At 40.4% G+C, this 18,458-nt stretch overlaps 1 pseudogene; it reads left to right on the top strand.

Moving 5' to 3' along the window:
- Positions 1–13,961: 13,961 nt before the first annotated feature.
- Positions 13,962–18,193, top strand: LOC131403115 (olfactory receptor 2V2-like; annotated as a pseudogene).
- The last annotated feature ends 265 nt before the right edge of the window (positions 18,194–18,458 follow it).

Below are 18,458 nucleotides of genomic sequence, written 5' to 3'. Positions count from 1 at the left end.
ATTGGTGCAGCCATATTGAGGTCAATTTTGGTAATGTCAACCAATTTATAAATGTGAACATTCCTGACCCAACAGTTCCACATCCCGGAATCTGTTCTGCAGAAATATTCACACCAGTACCTAAAGTTACTGAGGCTGCTCACTGCAGCAGTGTATGGTTGGAAACCACCTACATGCTACTAGGAAACCAGATAAATAAAGTATGGGGTACTGTGGCACTGTAAATTTTTGTGGTGTACATAAATTTTTACAGGGATCATGTATTGCTTTTGTAATTAAAAAAGTAAGTCAATGCTTCTTTTCTTTCTGCCTCATGTCGATGGGAAACAATCACAAAAAAATCTTTTTAAAATGTACAGTTGAAACCTTCTGATTTAACAGTCTTCCTACGAAGTAGTGACGTGACATGTTTTTATGTCTTTTAGCGTTTTCACATCACTACCTTTGCTTGCCTCTGTGGCATCCTTCTTTCTTGTCCCTCAGTAGCATCTTGGGCAGGGCCCACAGTGTTCATATAAATTTAATTGTTAAATGATCTGTCCAGTTTGCAAACACTGAACTCACATCCAGTTCTGACCCCTGACAGGTTGGGGGCCTGCAGTGGGGAGGGATTGTTCTGCCTCCAGAAACCTCTCCTCCCTCCCTCTGACAGGCTCTTGCTGTTCCCTCAGCACCAGAGGCAAGAGAGAGAGATGAGGGAAACATCGTGCAGCCACAGCCTCCTCTGGATCCTCCCCATTCCTCAGTTCCTGCAGGTTTGGCTGAACCCCTAACCTCTGCTCTGCCTTTTCATTCCAGGACACCCCAATGCTCCTGTGATGCTGGACCTGTCACCGAGCAGACAGCGTGCTTAGAAAGGATGCAGCAGGGCCGGCTCCGTGGCTTAGCGGTTAAGTGCGCGCGCTCTGATGCTGGCGGCCCGGGTTCGGATCCCGGGCACGCCCCAAGGCACCACTTCTCCGTCCAACCCGAGGCCGAGTCCCACGTACAACAACTAAAAGGATGTGAACCTATGACATACAACTATCTACTGGGACTTTGGGGGGAAAAATGAATAAATAAAATCTTTAAAAAAAAAAAAAAAAAGAGGATGCAGCAAAATGGCTCAATATGGCCAGCTTTCCAGATGTTCTTTGACCCACAGGAAACTCACACCTTGTTGTGTGTGCCTTGTTGAGGGGCTGGGCAGATTCTCTCCAAGGGCTAAACCCCCAGTTTTCCTTTGGGCAGATCAACAGTCTTATCAAATAAGATGCCAAGCTCTTCTTACAGGTATCCCCCAAAGTTACCTAATGTTCTTTTAGGGTTGGCTTAGGGGAGTGGCAGTACCCCCCTCCTCTCCGTGGAGGGCAGGAACTTGCCTCTCATGAGCATTACATTCCCAAGGCCTGGGAGACCCCCACATCCACCCCATCTACAGTTTTCTTCCCACCCCGCCCCCATTCGTCAAAGGAAATCCGCTCCTCTTTTAGCCACTTATTTCACACATTTATTTCTTTTATTTATAGCTTATGGTCAATGCAAATTAATTCTATAAAATGAGAAAGCATGAAGAATCAAAACATAATTATGCAAATTAAAAATAGATATTCAACACAAAAAATACAAGTATAAAAGCAGGTTCTTTCATGCACACACAGCAGCGCGAGATTCACCAGCTGTTTCAAAGGACTGCAATGCTTGCTTTTTGTCTTGAAGACCATGGCCTACCAGTTTCTAACCTCAAAAAACTGACTGATACATAGTGTTCCAAATGTAGCCATTTTGATTCTTAAAGGTTAAAGTATTTTCAAAAATTATTTAAAAGAATTATTGGAAACTTAATGATGCTGGTGTTCTCCCAGCATTCCTCCAGCATGGGCATCTCTGGTTTGGCATCTGTGGCCCTGGGCCAAGCCTTCGCCCTACTCCCAACACTCCACTTGCTTCCTTCCTGGGCTCTTCCACTAGCAGCTCTGGACTGACTTCAGGCCATGTCGTGTCTGGTGGTGATGCCTACTTCCAAAGTCCTGGCCTGGAACTCAGTCCTGGAACCCCCCCCCCCCACCGCTGATAAGACTTGGGGGACTCTTCTTCCAGCCACCGGACCCCTGTGTACTGGCTGCCACAGTCCACATGAGGCCAAGGAACTCTTACAGTCTTCCTCTTTCCCAGCAACAATTTGGAGAAGACTTTGTAGACCAAGGTCCAAAACCATGTCATTTCTGGGGCTCTGTGTATCTCTCACTGCTGCTGCCTCCTTGGGATGCTCTCCAAACCTCCCTTGGAGGGTGGATTTATAGAAGAACAGTCAGCGAGAGCCCTAGGACTGGGAAACAGAGAAGCAGCAGGTGACCTGGGTGGGATGGGGGCGCTGGGCGGAGTCTTTGCTCAGCCTGGAGCTGGTTTTGGCAAGATAAGCCCCACACAAGCTGGGGCCCAGCTGTCATCTGCCTTCTAGTAACCTGGAAGCTTACAACCTCGTTGTGGGGCCAGGTACTGACCACGATTTCAACTGTCACCTTCTTGCTGGACAAGTTGCTTTCAGTAGGTCAAAGAAGCAAGAGAAGAGACCAATAGCATGAAAAAAATCAAGTCAATGCAAGGAAATGGGTCATTTAAGTGGAATTAGTCTCTTTGTTGGCAGCATGAGAGAGAACCTCAGGCACAGTAGAAAGGTAACCTAGACTTCAGGTTTCTGCTCTGCAACATGAAAAGCTTAGACGCATCACTCCCATCCTTACAACAGAAAACAACCGAATAAACTAAAAAACAATATCTCCTCTTAGATCTGTCAGAGAATTGAGGTCACAGGGCAGACAACTACCCTGAACACTGGAGAGAGGTGGATACAGAGAATCACAGGTTACCAGGAGCAGAGCAAAGTGGAGAAGTCCGCTGGTGGACCCAGTACCAGCAGGAACACAAACTGTAGTTTTTCAACTGCTGGAGGCAGATTGTGGACTAGCTGGAGAGTTCCAAACTCCAGGGGACCCCTACACTTTCTTGAGTTTTACCTTCAGGAGCCTCACTGAGTTCTCACTGTGAAGACTGGAGGAAAATCCCCTCCTGCTATGAGCAGGGACAGAGGAAACGCCACCATTTTGAAATATGTTGGAGCACCCTGTTCTTCCTCCAGTTCTCTGTAACAAAGACCAGCACTCAAGGGAAACTATTTCCTCTGACCTGGGGAAGAGCGATTAGCCAACTCCAGCCGCCTCTAGCCTTCCTGTCATATGTAAGGCAGGAAAAAAGCTGAGAATCATTTGTGAAGGTCATATCTCAGGGGCACTGGCCCATAAGAAGACTGAGACCTAATCATAGAACCATAGGCCACTCCCCCTCCCAACACCTCACCACACAGCAACAGGACCCCCGCACAATAACAGCAGATTGCAGTTGAAAAGACTGCAAGGCTCAAACTCTATTTATGAAGGACTTTCTTGGGTAGATAAAAACAAGGACACGAGAGGAACCTGAGCTCTCAGAGAGCTACAGCCACAGCAAACACAGTGTAACTCCTAGCCAGGTCAACATAAATCATCACACTTAATCACAGCCGGTTTACCTTGGTTCCTAATACCTAATGCGTTATGTCCAGTTTTCAACCAAAATTACAAGGCATGCTAAAAGGCAAGGAAAAACAGTGTGAAGGGAAAAAGAAAGCAGCAGAACCAAATTCAAATATGGCAATGATTTTGGAATGATTAGACAGGGAATTTAAAATAACTATGATTAATAGGCTAAGGGTTCTAAAGGAAAAAGTGGACAACATTGCAATAACAATGGATAATGTAAGAGAGAGATTGAAACTCTAAGAAAGAATCAAAAAGAAATACTAGGAAACAAAAAGAAATACTAGAAATCAAAAACACTTTAACAGAAATGCAGAATGCCTTTGCTAGGCTGACCAGTAGACTGGATACGGCTGAGGAAAAAATCTCTGAGCTTCAGGATATGTCAATAGAAACTTCCCAAACTGAAATACAAAGAGAAAAAAGTGAAAACAAAACAAAACAGAATAGAACATTCAAGAACTGTAGGACAATTACAAAAGATACAATATATACATAATAAGAATACCAAAAGGAAGAGAAAGAGAGAAAGGAACAGAAAAAATATTTAAAGTAATAATGACTAAGAATTTCCCCACATTAATAACAGAGAGCAAACCATAAATCCAGGAAGCTTAGAGAACACTAAGCAAGATAAAAAACTAAAAATCTACACCTAGGCATACCATATCCAAATTGCAGAAAACAAAGACAAAAAGAAAAATCTTGAAAGAAGGCAGAGGATCAAAACACCTTACCTATAGAAGAACAATGATAAGAATTTCATCAGAATTCCGTGCAAGCAAGAATTGAATGAAGTGAAATATTTAAAGTGTTGAAAGAAAAAAAATCGTCAACCTAAAATTCTGTATCCAGTGCAATTATCTAGTACAAGATAAGAAAAAAGAAATAAAAGGCATACAGAGGGCCGGCCCCATGGCTTAGTGGTTAAGTTCGCGTGCTCCGCTGCTGGCGGCCTGGGTTTGGATCCCGGGTGTGTAATGACTCACCGCTTCTCCGGCCATGCTGAGGCCGTGTCCCACATACAGCAACTAGAAGGACATGCAGCTATGACATACAACTATCTACTGTGGCTTTGGGGGAAAAATAAATAAAATTATTTAAAAAAAAGGCATACAGATTGAGAAGGAAGACATAAAAATGTTCGTGTTCACAGATGACATGTTTATCTGTGTAGAAAATCCCAAAGAATTGACAAAAACTCCTGGAACTAAGAAGTGATTATAGTAAGGTTACAGGATACAAGGTGAACATACACAAGCCTATTGCTTTCCTGTATACCAGCAATGAACAATTGGGATTTGAAACTAAAAACAACACAGTACCATTTACATTAGCACTGCACAAAATGAAGTACTTAGGAATAAATCTAACAAAATAGGTACAAGATCTATATGAAGAAATCTGAAGAAAGAAATCAAAGAAATTCTCAATAAATGGAGAGATATTCCATGTCCATGGATAGGAAGACTCAATATTGTTAAAATGTCAGTTCTTCCTACTTTGATCTATAGATTCAATGCAATCCCAATCAAAATCCCACCAAGTTATTTTTGCAAATATCAACAAAACTAATTCTAAGTTTACCTGGAAAAGAGGCAAAAGACTCAGAATAGCCAACACAGTATTGAAGAAGAACAAAGTTGGAGGACTGACACTACCTGACTTCAAGACTTACTATAAAGCTACAGTAATCAAGACAGCATGGTATTGGCAAAGAAACAGACAAACAGATCAATGGTAAAAAATAAAGAGGCTAGGAGAGTGACGTCAGCATCATGGCGGAGTGAGTTTTCCCGTGAACTCTTCCCCCGATAAGATACAACAAAAGGAACAGTCACAGACCAACAATGGAATCCCAGACAGTGAAAAGCTAGATCAGAAAGATCCACACTACCGCACATCTGAGAGTGGAACGTGCTGGGCCCCCGGAGGAAGTGGGGAGAGAGGACTCAGAAGAGTCACAGGGCTACCATCAACATCTGAGCACCCCAGAGAGCGGATAATGAGGGGCAAACGAGAAGCCTCCCACACCAGGGACCCAGAGGGCAAAAGAGAGAGCCACCCCCTCCCCACAAACTGGAACCTGCAGCTCAGCTGACCAGACCAGACCAAGCGATCCGCGGCAAACTAGACCAAGCGATCTGACCCACGGATCTCAGCAGAAAAACCGAGGCAGAGTGCAGGGGGCTTAGATTACACAGCCTTTTACCACCACACAGTGGTGGCAGGTGGAAATTGCAACCAGAGATTTCCAGGATGAGGAAAAACAAAGCCAACACAGGACCCACAGTGCAAAGATATATGAAATCACCAGACCAGAAGGAAAATGACAAGCACCCAGAAACCAACCCTGAAGACATAGAAATCCATAATCTAAACGACAGAGATTTCAAAATAGCTATCATAAAAACACTCAACGAAATACGAGACAACACAGACAAACAATTCAATGAGATTAGGAGTTTTTTCACAAAAGAGATTGAAATCATAAAGAAAAACCAATCAGTGCTGATGGAGATGAAGAACACAATGGAGTAGATAAAGGAGAATCTGGAATCTTTAAAGAACAGAGCTGACAATATGGAGGAAAGAATTAGCATTTTAGAGGATAGGAATACAGATATGGTCCAGATGGAAGAGGAGAGAGAACTAAGACTAAAAAGAAATGAAGAAAGTCTCCGAGAAATATCTGACTCTATTAGGAAATGTAACATAAGAATTATAGGTATTTCTGAGGGAGAAGAGAGGGAAAGAGGGACAGAGAGCCTATTCAAGGAAATAATAGCTGAGAATTTCCCAAATCTGGGGAAGGAGCAGGAAATACCAGTAAGCAAAGCCAACAGGTCACCTAAATATATTAATAGACAAAGGCCCTCTCCACAACACCTAGTGGTAAGCCTAGCCAGAGTCAATGACAAAGAAACAATATTAAGGGCAGCTAGACAAAAACAAAAAATAATGTACAAAGGAACTCCCATCAGGCTCTCAGCGGATTTCTCAACAGAAACTTTACAGGCTAGGAGAGACTGGAATGATATATTCAAAATACTGAAAGACAAAAACGTTCAGCCAAGAATACTCTATCCAGAAAAAATATCCTTCAAATATGATGGAGAAATAGTAACTCTCTCAGATAAACAAAAGCTAAGGGAGTTCATGGCCATGAGACCCCCACTACAAGAAATACTCAAGAAGGCCCTCAGGTCTGAAAAAAAGAAGAGAAAGGGAATACAAAGCTTGGAGCAAGGAGAAAAATAGGTAGACAAACTCAGAAAAATAGTAGATCTTTACTGGAATAGGTTAGCAACCATTTAAATACTAAAATCAAGGTCAAAGGAAGGAATTCACCAAAAATAAATTTAACCTCATCACTGTAAACACACAGCCACAACACAAGATAAAATAAGGTATAACAAGAACGACTTAGAAGGGGAAGAGGAAAGGGATTGAATTGACTTAGTATAAGGAACTAGGAGGCCATCAGATAATGGAATATCTCATACACAAGATTTTTTACACAAACCTCAAGGTAACCACTAAACAAATAATCAAAACAAAATCACATATGATAAACAAAGAGAAAACTAGAAGAGTCATAAGACAGAACAACCAAACTGAATCGGCAGTTCGAAACAAATGGGACAAGAAACAAAGGAAACACAAAAGAACCAGAAAATAAGTGACAAAACAGCAACATTAAGCCCTCATATATCAATAATTACCCTAAATGTAAATAGATTGAACTCTCCAATCAAAAGATACAGAGTGGCAGGATGGATTAAAAAGCAAGACCCAACAATATGCTGCCTCCAGGAAACACATCTCAGAACTAAAGCCAAGCACAGGCTCAGAGTGAAAGGACGGAAGATGATACTTCAAGCTAATGGCAAACAAAAGAAAGCAGGTGTTGCCATACTCATATCAGACAAAGTAGACTTCAAGATAAAACAGGTTAAGAGAGACAAAGAAGGGAAATATATAATAATAAAAGGGACACTCCACCAAGAAGACATATCACTTATAAATATATATGCACCCAACATAGGAGCACCAATATACATAAAGTAACTATTAACAAACCTAAAAGGAGACATTAACAACAACACAATAATAGTTGGGGATCTTAATACCCCACTTACATCAATGGATAGATCATCCAGACAAAAAGTCAATAAAGAAATAGTAGACTTAAATGAAAAAGTGGATGAGATGGACCTAGTAGACATATACAGAGCACTCCATCCAAAAACAGCTGACTACACGTTCTTCTCAAGTGTGCATGGAACATTTTCAAGGATAGACCATATGTTGGGAAACAAAGCAAGCCTCAATGAATTTAAGAAGATTGAAATCATAACAAGCATCTTTTCAGACCATGATGCTATGAAACTGGAAATGAACCATGAATAAAAACTGGGAACGTGACAAAAATGTGGAGATTAAACAACATGCTACTGAAAAACCAATGGATCATTGATGAAATTAAAGGAGAAATCAAAAACTATCTGGAAACAATCAAAAATGAAAATATGCCATACCAAAACATATGGGATGCAGCAAAAGCGGTCCTGAGAGGGAAACTCATAGTGATACAAGCCCACCTTAACAAACAAGAAAAATCCCAAATAGGCAACCTTAAATTACACCTAACAGAACTAGAAAAAGAAGAACAAACAAAGCCCAAAGTCAGCAGAAGGAGAGAAATAATAAAAATCAGAGCAGAAATAAATGAAATTGATACCAAAAAAACAGTAGAAAGGATTAATGAAACAAATAGTTGGTTCTTTGAGAAGATAAACAAAATCAACAAACCTTTAGGCAGGCTTACTAAGAAAAAAAGAGGAAAGGCTCAAGTAAATAAAATTAGAAATGAAAGAGGGGAAATTACAATGGATACCACGGAAATACAGAGGATTGTAAGAGAATACTATGAGAAATTATATGCCAACAAATTGAACAATCTAGAAGAAATGGATAAATTCTTAGATTCATACAACCCCCCAAAACTAAACCAAGAAGAAATGGAGAATCTGAATAGACCAATCACAAGTAAAGAGATTGAAATAGTAATCAAAAACCTCCCGTGTGTGTGGTGATGTGTTGTAATTAGTATTTTGGTGGTGAACATGATGTAGTCCATGCAGAAATAGAAGTACAATGATGTACACCTGAAATTTTTACAATGTTATAAACCAATGTTACTGCAACAAACAAAAAATTAAAAAAAAAAAAAGAAATAGAAAAAAAAAAAACCTCCCAAAAAATAAAAGTCCAGGACCAGATGGCTTCTCTGGTGAATTTTATCAAACATTCAAAGAAGATTTGATACCCATCCTTCTCAAACTATTCCAAAAAATAGAGGAAGATGGAACACTTCCTAAATCATTCTATGAGGCCAACATCACCCTGATACCAAAGCCAGACAAAGACAATACAAAGAAAGAAAATTACAGGCCAATATCGCTGATGAACATAGATGCAAAAATCTTCAACAAAATATCGGCAAACCGAATACAGCAATACATTAGAAAGATCATACACCACGATCAAGTGGGATTTATACCAGGGACGCAGGGATGGTTCAACATCTGCAAATCAATCAATGTGATACATCACATCAACAAAACAAAGAATAAAAACCACACGGTCATCTCTATAGACGCAGAGAAGGCATTTGACAAGATACAACATCCTTTTATGATAAAAACTCTCAACAAAATGGGTATGGAAGGAAAGTACCTCAACATAATAAAGGATATTTATGACAAACCCACAGCCAACATCATACTCAATGTGGAAAGACTGAAAGCCATTCCTCTGAGAACAGGAACGAGGCAGGGCTGCCCACTCTCACCACTCCTGTTCAACATAGTACTGGAGGTTTTGGCCAGAGCAATTAGGCAAGAAAAAGGAATAAAAGGAATCCAAATAAGCAACGAAGAAGTGAAACTCTCACTATTTGCAGATGACTTGATTTTATATATAGAAAATCCTAAATAATCCGTTGGAAAACTACTAGAAATAATCAACAACTACAGCAAAGTCACAGGGTACGAAATCAATCTACAAAAATCAGTTACATTTCTGTATGCTAATAATGAACTAACAGAAGGAGAGCTCAAAAAGATAATACCATTTACAATTGCATCACAAAGAATAAAATACCTAGGAATAAATCTTACCAAGGAGGTGAAGGACCTATACAATGAGAACTACAAGACATTATTGAAAGAAATCCATGATGACATAAAGAAATGGAAAGATATCCCATGCACGTGGATTGGAAGAATAAACATAGTTAAAATGTCTATATTACCTAAAGCAATCTACAGATTCAGTGCAATCCCAATCAGAATCCCAATGACATTCTTCACAGAAATAGAAAAAGAAATAATAAAATTTATATGGGGCAACAAAAGACCCCAAATAGCTAAAGCAATCCTAAGAAAAAAGAACAAAGCAGGAGGCATCACAATCCCTGACTTCAAAACATACTTCAAAGCAATAGTAATCAAAACAGCATGGTACTGGTACAAAAACAGACACACCAATCAATGGAACAGAATTGAAAGCCCAGAAATAAAACCCCACATATATGGACAGCTAATTTTCGACAAAGGTGCTAAGAAAATACAATGGAGAAAGGAAAATCTCTTCAATAAATGGTGTTAGGAAAACTGGACAGCCACATGCAAAAGAATGAAAGTGGACCATCTACTATCGCCATTCACAAAAATTAACTCAAAATGGATCAAAGACCTGAAGGTGAGACCTGAAACAATAAAACTCATAGAAGAAAATATAGGCAACACACTACTTGACATTGGTCATAAAGGAATCTTTTCGGATGAAATGCCTACCCAGACTATGGAAACTAAAGAAAAAATAAGCAAGTGGGACTTTATCAGATTAAAGAGCTTCTACAAGATAAACGAATCCAGAATCAAGATGAACAGACAACCCACCAGCTGGGAGAGAATATTTGCAAAACATACATCTGACAAGGGGTTGATCTCCACAATATATAAAGAACTCACACAACTGAACAACCAAAAGCAAACAACCCAATCAAAAAATGGGCAGAGGAAATGAACAGACACTTCTCCAAAGAAGATATACAGATGACCAATAGGCACATGAAAAGATGTTCAACATCACTAATCATCAGGGAAATGCAAATCAAAGCAACACTAAGATATCACCTCACGCCTGTTAGAATGGCTATAATCACCAAGACAAAAAACAAGTGCTGTAGAGGATGTGGAGAAACAGGAACCCTCATACACAGCTGGTGGGAATGCCAACTGGTGCAGCCTCTATGGAAAACGGTATGGAGATTCCTCAAAGAATTAAAAATAGAGATGCCCTATGACCCAGCCATCCCATTACTGGGAATCTATCCAATGAACCTGAAATCAACAATCCAAAGAGGCTTATGCAATAAAATGAAGAATAAAAATCACATGATCATCTCACTAGATGCAGAGAAAGCATTTGACAAGATACAGCATCCATTTATGATAAAAACTCTGAATAAAATGGGTATAGAAGGAAAGTACCTCAACATAATAAAGACCATATATGAGAAACCCACAGCTAATATCATCCTCAATGGTGAAAAACTGAAAGCTATCCCTCTAAGAACAGGAACCAGACAAGGATGCCCACTGTCACCACTCTTATGTAACATAGTACTGGAAGTCCTAGCCAGAGCAATCAGGCAAGAGAAAGAAATAAAAGGGATCCAAATTGGAAAGGAAGAAGTGAAACTTTCACTATTTACATATGACATGATTTTATATATAGAAAACCCTAAAGAATCCACCAGAAAACTTTTAGAAGTAATAAACAAATATGGTAAATTTGCAGGATACAAAATCAACGTACAAAAATCAGTTGCATTTCTATACACTAGTAACAAAGTAGAAGAAAGAGAAATTAAGAATACCATCCCATTTACAATTGCAACAAAAAGAATAAAATACCTAAGAATAAACTTAACCAAAGAGGTGAAAGAGCTGTACACAGAAAACTATAAAACATTGCTGAAAGAAATTGAAGAAGACACAAAGAAATGGAAAGATATTCCATGCTCTTGAATTGGAAGAATTAACATAGTTAAGATGTCCATACTTCCTAAAGCCATCTATAGATTCAATGCAATCCCTATCAAAGTTCCAACAACATTTTTCACAGAAATAGAACAAAGAATCCTAAAATTTATTTGGAACAAAAAAAGACCCCCAATAAGTAAAGGAATCCTGAGAAAAAAGAACAAAGCTGGAGGTATCACACTCCCTGATTTCAAAATATACTACAAAGCTATAGCAACCAAAACAGCATGGTACTGGCACAAAAACAGACACACAGATTAATGGAATAGAATCCAAAGCCCAGAAATAAACCCACACATCTATGGACAGCTAATCTTTGACAAAGGAGCCAAGAACATACAATGGAGAAAAGAAAGTGTCTTCAACAAATGGTGTTGGAAAAACTGGACAGCCACATGCAAAAAAATGAAAGTAGACCCTTACCTTACAACATACACAAAAATTAAGTCAAAATGGATTAAAGACTTGAATGTAAGACCTGAAACTATGAAACTTCTAGAAGAAAACATAGGCAGTACGCTCTTTGACATTGGTCTTAGCAACATATTTTCAAGCACCATGTCTGACCGGGCAAGAGAAACAATAGAAAAAGTAAACAAATGGGACTAAATCAAACTAAAAAGCTTCTGCACAGCAAAGGAAGCCATCAACAAAACGAAAAGACAACCTAACAATTGGGAGAAGATATTTGCAAACCATATATCTGATAAGGGCTTAATCTCCAAAATATACAAAGAACACATGCATCTCAACAACAAAAAAACTAACAACCCAATTAAAAAATGGGCAAAAGACCTGAACAGACATTTCTCCAAAGAAGATATACAGATGGCCAACAGGCACATGAAAAGATGTTCAAAATCATTAACTATCAGGGAAATGCAAATCAAAACTACAATGAGATATCACCTCATGCCCGTCAGAACGGCTATAATTAACAAGACAGGAAACAACATGTGTTGGAGAGGATGTGGAGAGAAGGGAACTCTCATACACTGCTGGTGGGAGTGCAAACTGGTGCAGCCACTATGGAAACCAGTATGGAGATTCCTCAAAAAATCAAGGATAGAAATATCATATGATCCAGCTATTCCATTGCTGGGTATTTATCCAAAGAACTTGAAAACACCAATGCGTAAAGATACATGCACCCCTGTGTTCATTGCAGCGTTATTCACAATAGCCAAGACTTGGAAGCAACTTAAGTGCCCATCTACCGATGAATGGATAAAGATGATGTGGTATATATACACAATGGAATACTACTCAGTCATAAAAAAAGACAAAATCATGCCTTTTGTGGCAACATGGATGGACCTTGAGGGTATTATGCTAAGCAAAATGTCAGACAGAGAAAGACAAATACCATATAATTTCACTCATACGTGGAAGATAGACAATCACGTAGATAAGGAGAACCTATTCATGGTTACCAGAGGAGAAGGGGGTGGGGTGAGGGTGAAAGAGGTAAAGGGGCACATATGTATGGTGACGAATTAAGAACTAGACTCTTGGTGGTAAACACAATGCAGTCTACCCAGAAACTGAAATATAATGATGATGTACACTTGAAATTTGCACAATGTTATAACCAATATGACCTCAATAAAATAATACTAAAAAAGAAAAACTATGAAGGACGAGTAGACTTATCAGATATTAAAATATACATAAAGTGTCTTTAAGTAAAAAAAAAACCAAATAGGTAGGGAAGGAGATTCTGTGGTGGTCCTAGCTAAAAGTAAAGCTGTTTCTTGGTTGTATGCAATCAAGTTTTACCCGATCAGAGGACTAGAGGACTTTGGAGGAGGATATGCCACGTGAATGGAACAGCATGAGCAAACCAAAAAGGTCAAACAAAAGCTGTATTTGGCAGCTGCAGGTGTCAGATCATTTGGAATATAGGGCTTGTTTAGAGGGAGTTGGGGATGAAAAGCTGAAAAGGGAGAGCGGGACCACATGGGAACTTCAATCCGTTAGAGGTGGACGTGGGCTCAAAGTCTGACCTGTGAAGAGACCCACAGAGAGGCTCTCAGTACACACTGCAGTACGCTGCAGTACGCAAGGAGAGGCACAGTCAGGGCCATTACATGCATGCTGGCAACGGTGATGCTCTGAACACAGTGGTGACACCAAGGATGAAAACAGAGGGCTGGTTGTAAGAAGCAAGAGTCTGTGTTAAGACAAACCAACAGGACCAGGAGAGTGTTTGATTTGGGGTACATGGGGTAGCCAGCATGGATCTTATTGAGCTTGAATGGGGCAATAGGTATCATTTTAAAGAAATAAGATGGGAATAGGAAATATTGTTTTTCTGGGACATGCAGGTAAGAATTAAAGCTTAAATTGTTTTCTGTTTGAGGTGTCAGCAAGAAATGTGATTGCATATATTCCGCAGGCAATTGGAAGTTGGGGTTGGGGCTGAGGCTTGGGAGGGGTGTCTGGGATCCAGTGGGGATTTTGGTCTCATTTGGAGAGACAAGAGGACAGAAAGATTCTCTGACTCCTCCACCTCAACCTCATGGTCATCACCCTGAGATCTTTCCCTGAGTTTCACAGGGCCAGAAATGTAATTGTGATTTTCATCTATGATTACGAATTCCACTTCTACTAACCAACACAAAAGACAGAAACTTAACCATAAATGATCATGTATTCATCTGTGATGTTAAAAGATACACTGAGGCACATTAAAAATTTTAAGAGTTTATTTGAGCAAAAAGCAATTCCAATTGTGCAGCATCAAACTGGAAGTGGTTAGGAGTGCTCCACTGACAGGAACCAAGGGAAAGACTTTTATAGAGAAAAGGCAGAAGAAAAGCAAGGAAGTTATCTGATTGGCTATACTTAAGCATTTGACTTATTGGAAATCCTAGTTGGCTATTTTTGGTTGATTGTCCTTAGGTTTTGATATCTTTGTCTTGAGACATTTACAGGCTTAGGTTTGGGTTTGCTTGGTAGGATGGTAAGGCATTAAAGCCACTCAGCCTATTGGCCTCCTTGTTTAATTAATTTAACAGTGATGAGAGTTATATCCAAAAGGAAACCAGTACTGCCCTTTAGTAAAAGGATCTCTAATGTTTAAGAGTACAGATTATGGATCAGAAGCCTGCTGAGAGAGCTAAGAATTACAGAAAGGGAACTGTAATTTCCTATCTGAGAATTTCTCCAAGATAAGGTAGCTTGCCCTTCTAAAGATATTTTTCCCTCAAACAGCCAGGTATAAAGTATCTGGAACTTACATTCCAAAGGCCCCTTCTCAAGTTTTGGGAAGGGGCCCATACTTACTCACCATGTAACCTTGGACAATCCAGCCAGCTCCTCAGAGCCTCAACTTCCTCATTTGTAAAAGAGGGGCTAATTTAATAATCACTGTACCTTCATTGCAGGATCACTGTGAGGTCAAATGAGGAATAGGTATGAGCACTGTGCGATGAAAAAGTCTAACATTATTTTTACTGATTGTGTATTGCCTGTCACTAGACCAGGCAGATGAGAAACAGACTGACAAACTCAAAATCTTTGATTCTTTGTTTTCTAGGCAACTTGCATGGCACCACCTTTCTTACATGACAAGATCACTTGTTAAAATTATCTGAGTCCCATTTATTTATATCAGCAATCAGGGTATGAGACTAGAACATGAAAGGCTGTGCAGACAGCCTCTAAGATGGTCCCATTGGTCCCCATTTCCTGGTATTCATGCCCTCGTGGGCTCCCTTCCCAGTGAGCATGGGCTGGATTTAGTGACTCACTTCTAAAGACTAGAATTCAGCAGAGCTCACAGAGTGTCACTTCCAATTCCAGGTTATAAGACCACGGCTTCTGTGTGGGGTGCTTTTGCTCTCCCTCTCTCTTCCATCACTCACCCTGGGAGAAGTCAACTGCCATGCTGTGAGGGGCCTTTGAAGAGGGCCTGAGGTCTGCCAACAGCCGCACGAGTGATCTTGGAGTGGAGCCTCCTCCAGTCCAGCCCTGAGAGGACTATCATCTGGCCAACAGCTGACGGTAACCTCCTGAGAGACATAACACCAGAGGCAAACAACTAAGCTGCACCCACATTCCTGATGCACAGAAACTGTGAGATAACAAATGTTCCCTGTTTTATTCCAAGCTGCTAAATTTTGGAGCTATTTGTTCCACAGCAGTAGATAGCTCATACAAACTTAAGGAAAAAATATTCACTGCTGTGCTACCTTCAGAACCATGAAAATGCCTGATAGTTCAGCCCTGGATGGATAATGAGACAAGTGAAATTAGAAGGAGGCTGATGAGAGAGAAGAGAGAGAATCCTATAAAAACCGTAAAGGCCTTAGACAGTGAAAACAAGGTTCACTGGGTGAGTGTGAGGACAACAATAAAAGAGTTGTGCCTAAATAATGGCAGTGTTTTCCACTCAGTTGTTTATAATTATTTATTCTGTTATTTGCCTTGGGTTCAGATACTGCAACTATCATATCATCAAGGGAGTTTTATCTTTTTTAATATGCATGACTTTTATTCCTCGATTTAGCTTTGTCCGTCTAAAATCAGGCCATGCCTCCTGTTTCATTCCATAGTAACATATTTAGAAAAAATTCTTGACCAAAGATCAAGGAAAATCCCTTTTCAGTGACACGCTCCAAATAAATTGATTGAAACTTTTATAAGGCAGTGAGTAAAAGGTTCAGAAAGCCAGGTGCAAGTTTTCAGTCAGAAGGTTTTTATAAAGAAGGCTCTTTGATTTCTACTAAAAGTAACTTTGTAAGTAGGTATTAACTGTACTTGATTCCAGCCCACTTATACTGAAGCCTTGATCCTGGAGTTATTTAAAAGTCTCAGCACAATTAAAGACCTCACTGTTCTTAATAGGTTTGGGAACCAAGTCACTGTTGCTCCCCATTGGATTGTGACTTTTTGTCAACCCAATATTGACAACAATGGCATCCAACTGCAGCTCTTCCTTCTCATATGGGGCACTAGAGAGCACTTCCATAATTGATATTACAAACATAACAGAGTGGCCAGCATGATAAACTCTCAGCACATACAGAAAGATATACAGACTAAAGAGAAAATTATGCTTGATTCCCTTCCCTTTCTGTAACACATAAATTATCTCATGGGAATGAAATGGCCTAAGCCCTCTTAGAGATAGTTTACCAAGTCCATGTGGTCTCAGACAGTAGACTCTGTATCATACAGTAAAGCCAAGACTTTGCCTGCTAAAGGGGATTCTCCAAAGGTCCCATGACACATAAAATAACTCAGTTTCTACTCATCTAGATAAGGATACACACCAGTCCAGATATGTGGTCCAATTCCATGAGCTGGGAGAACTCCTATTGCTGTGTCATAGGGATATGAAGGAGTGTCCTCTTCTATGTCCCAAAGCTTTTGTTGCTGAGGCCTCATGAGTTACAAACAAAACAGCTAGCTGAAGATGTGGAATGCAGAGGTTAAAGAAATGTCAGTCCAACCAATATTTTTTGTCCATGTTCACAGGTTACTGGAAACATCAACTGAGCCACGGAGACGTGGTTGAACCAATCATCCACAGATGACTTTGTCCCATTGGGCATCTTTTCCCACAGTCCAACTGACCTTGTACTTTTCTCAGCAATCATGATAGTCTTCACAGTGGCCCTCTGTGGGAATGTCCTCCTCATCTTCCTAATCTACACAGATGCTTGACTTCATACACCCATGTACTTCTTCCTCAGTTCTTCCTCATGGACCTCATGTTGGTCTGTACCAATGCGCCAAAGATGGCAGTCAACTTCCTGTCTGGCAGGAAGTCCATCTCCTTTGTGGGTTGTGGTATACAAATTGGCTTCTTTGTCTGTCTTGTGGGATCGGAGGGGCTCTTGCTGGGACTCATGGCTTATGATCGCTGTGTGGCCATTAGCCACCCACTTCACTATCCCATCCTCATGAGTCAGAGAATCTGTTTGGGATTGCTGGGAGCTCCTGGGCCTTTGGGATAATAGACAGTTTGATCCAGATGGTAGTAGTAATGACCTTTCCCTACTGTGGTTTGAGGGAGGTGGACCACTTCTTTTGTGAGACGCTATCTTTGTTGAAGCTGGCCTGTATAGACACATCCCTTTTTGAGAATGTGATATTTTCTTGCTGTGTCTTCATGCTGTTCCTTCCCTTCTCCATCATCTTGGCCTCCTATGCTCGCATCCTGAGGGCTGTTTTCCAGATGCACTCTGCTCAGGATGGTGAAAAGGCTCTGGCCACCTGTACCTCCCACCTGACAGCTGTCTCCCTCTTCTATGGGGCAGCCATGTTCATCTACCTGAGGCCTAGGCGCTACCGGGCCCCCAGCCATGACAAGGTGGTCTCTATCTTCTACACGGACCTTACTCCTATGCTCAATCCTCTCATTTATAGCTTGAGGAACCGGGAGGTGATGGGGACCCCGAGGAAGGGGCTGGACCATTGCAGGGTTGGCAGGCAGGCCTGAAGGTCCAGAGCATCCTGTGCCTGGTGCTGCCACCTCCTGGCTATGTGATGTTGGGTAAGTAATCTACTTTATGTGAGTTTCAGTTTCCTCATTAATAATGAGGATTATGACACCCAAGACTTGCAGAGGTCTTTTTAAACCCTAAAGCAGTACTCTATAGCTCTGATGAAAAACCAGCTTTTTCCCCTCAGTCTTTTTTGGACTAATTTTTTTGTAAAATACATTAAAATGGAATACAGGACTTTGTGAACTCAAGATCTGTGCAGAAGTAACGCATTGGGATTGCTATTACTTATTATTCAAAATTGGAACTACATCTGCTATCAGAGGATGCCC

Source organism: Diceros bicornis, unplaced genomic scaffold (genome assembly GCF_020826845.1).
Source record: "Diceros bicornis minor isolate mBicDic1 unplaced genomic scaffold, mDicBic1.mat.cur scaffold_55_ctg1, whole genome shotgun sequence".
In the NCBI taxonomy this organism is placed as follows: Eukaryota; Metazoa; Chordata; class Mammalia; order Perissodactyla; family Rhinocerotidae; genus Diceros; species Diceros bicornis.
The sequence above is the reverse complement of the archived record's forward strand: the minus strand, read 5'-3'. Positions and strand labels throughout refer to the sequence as shown.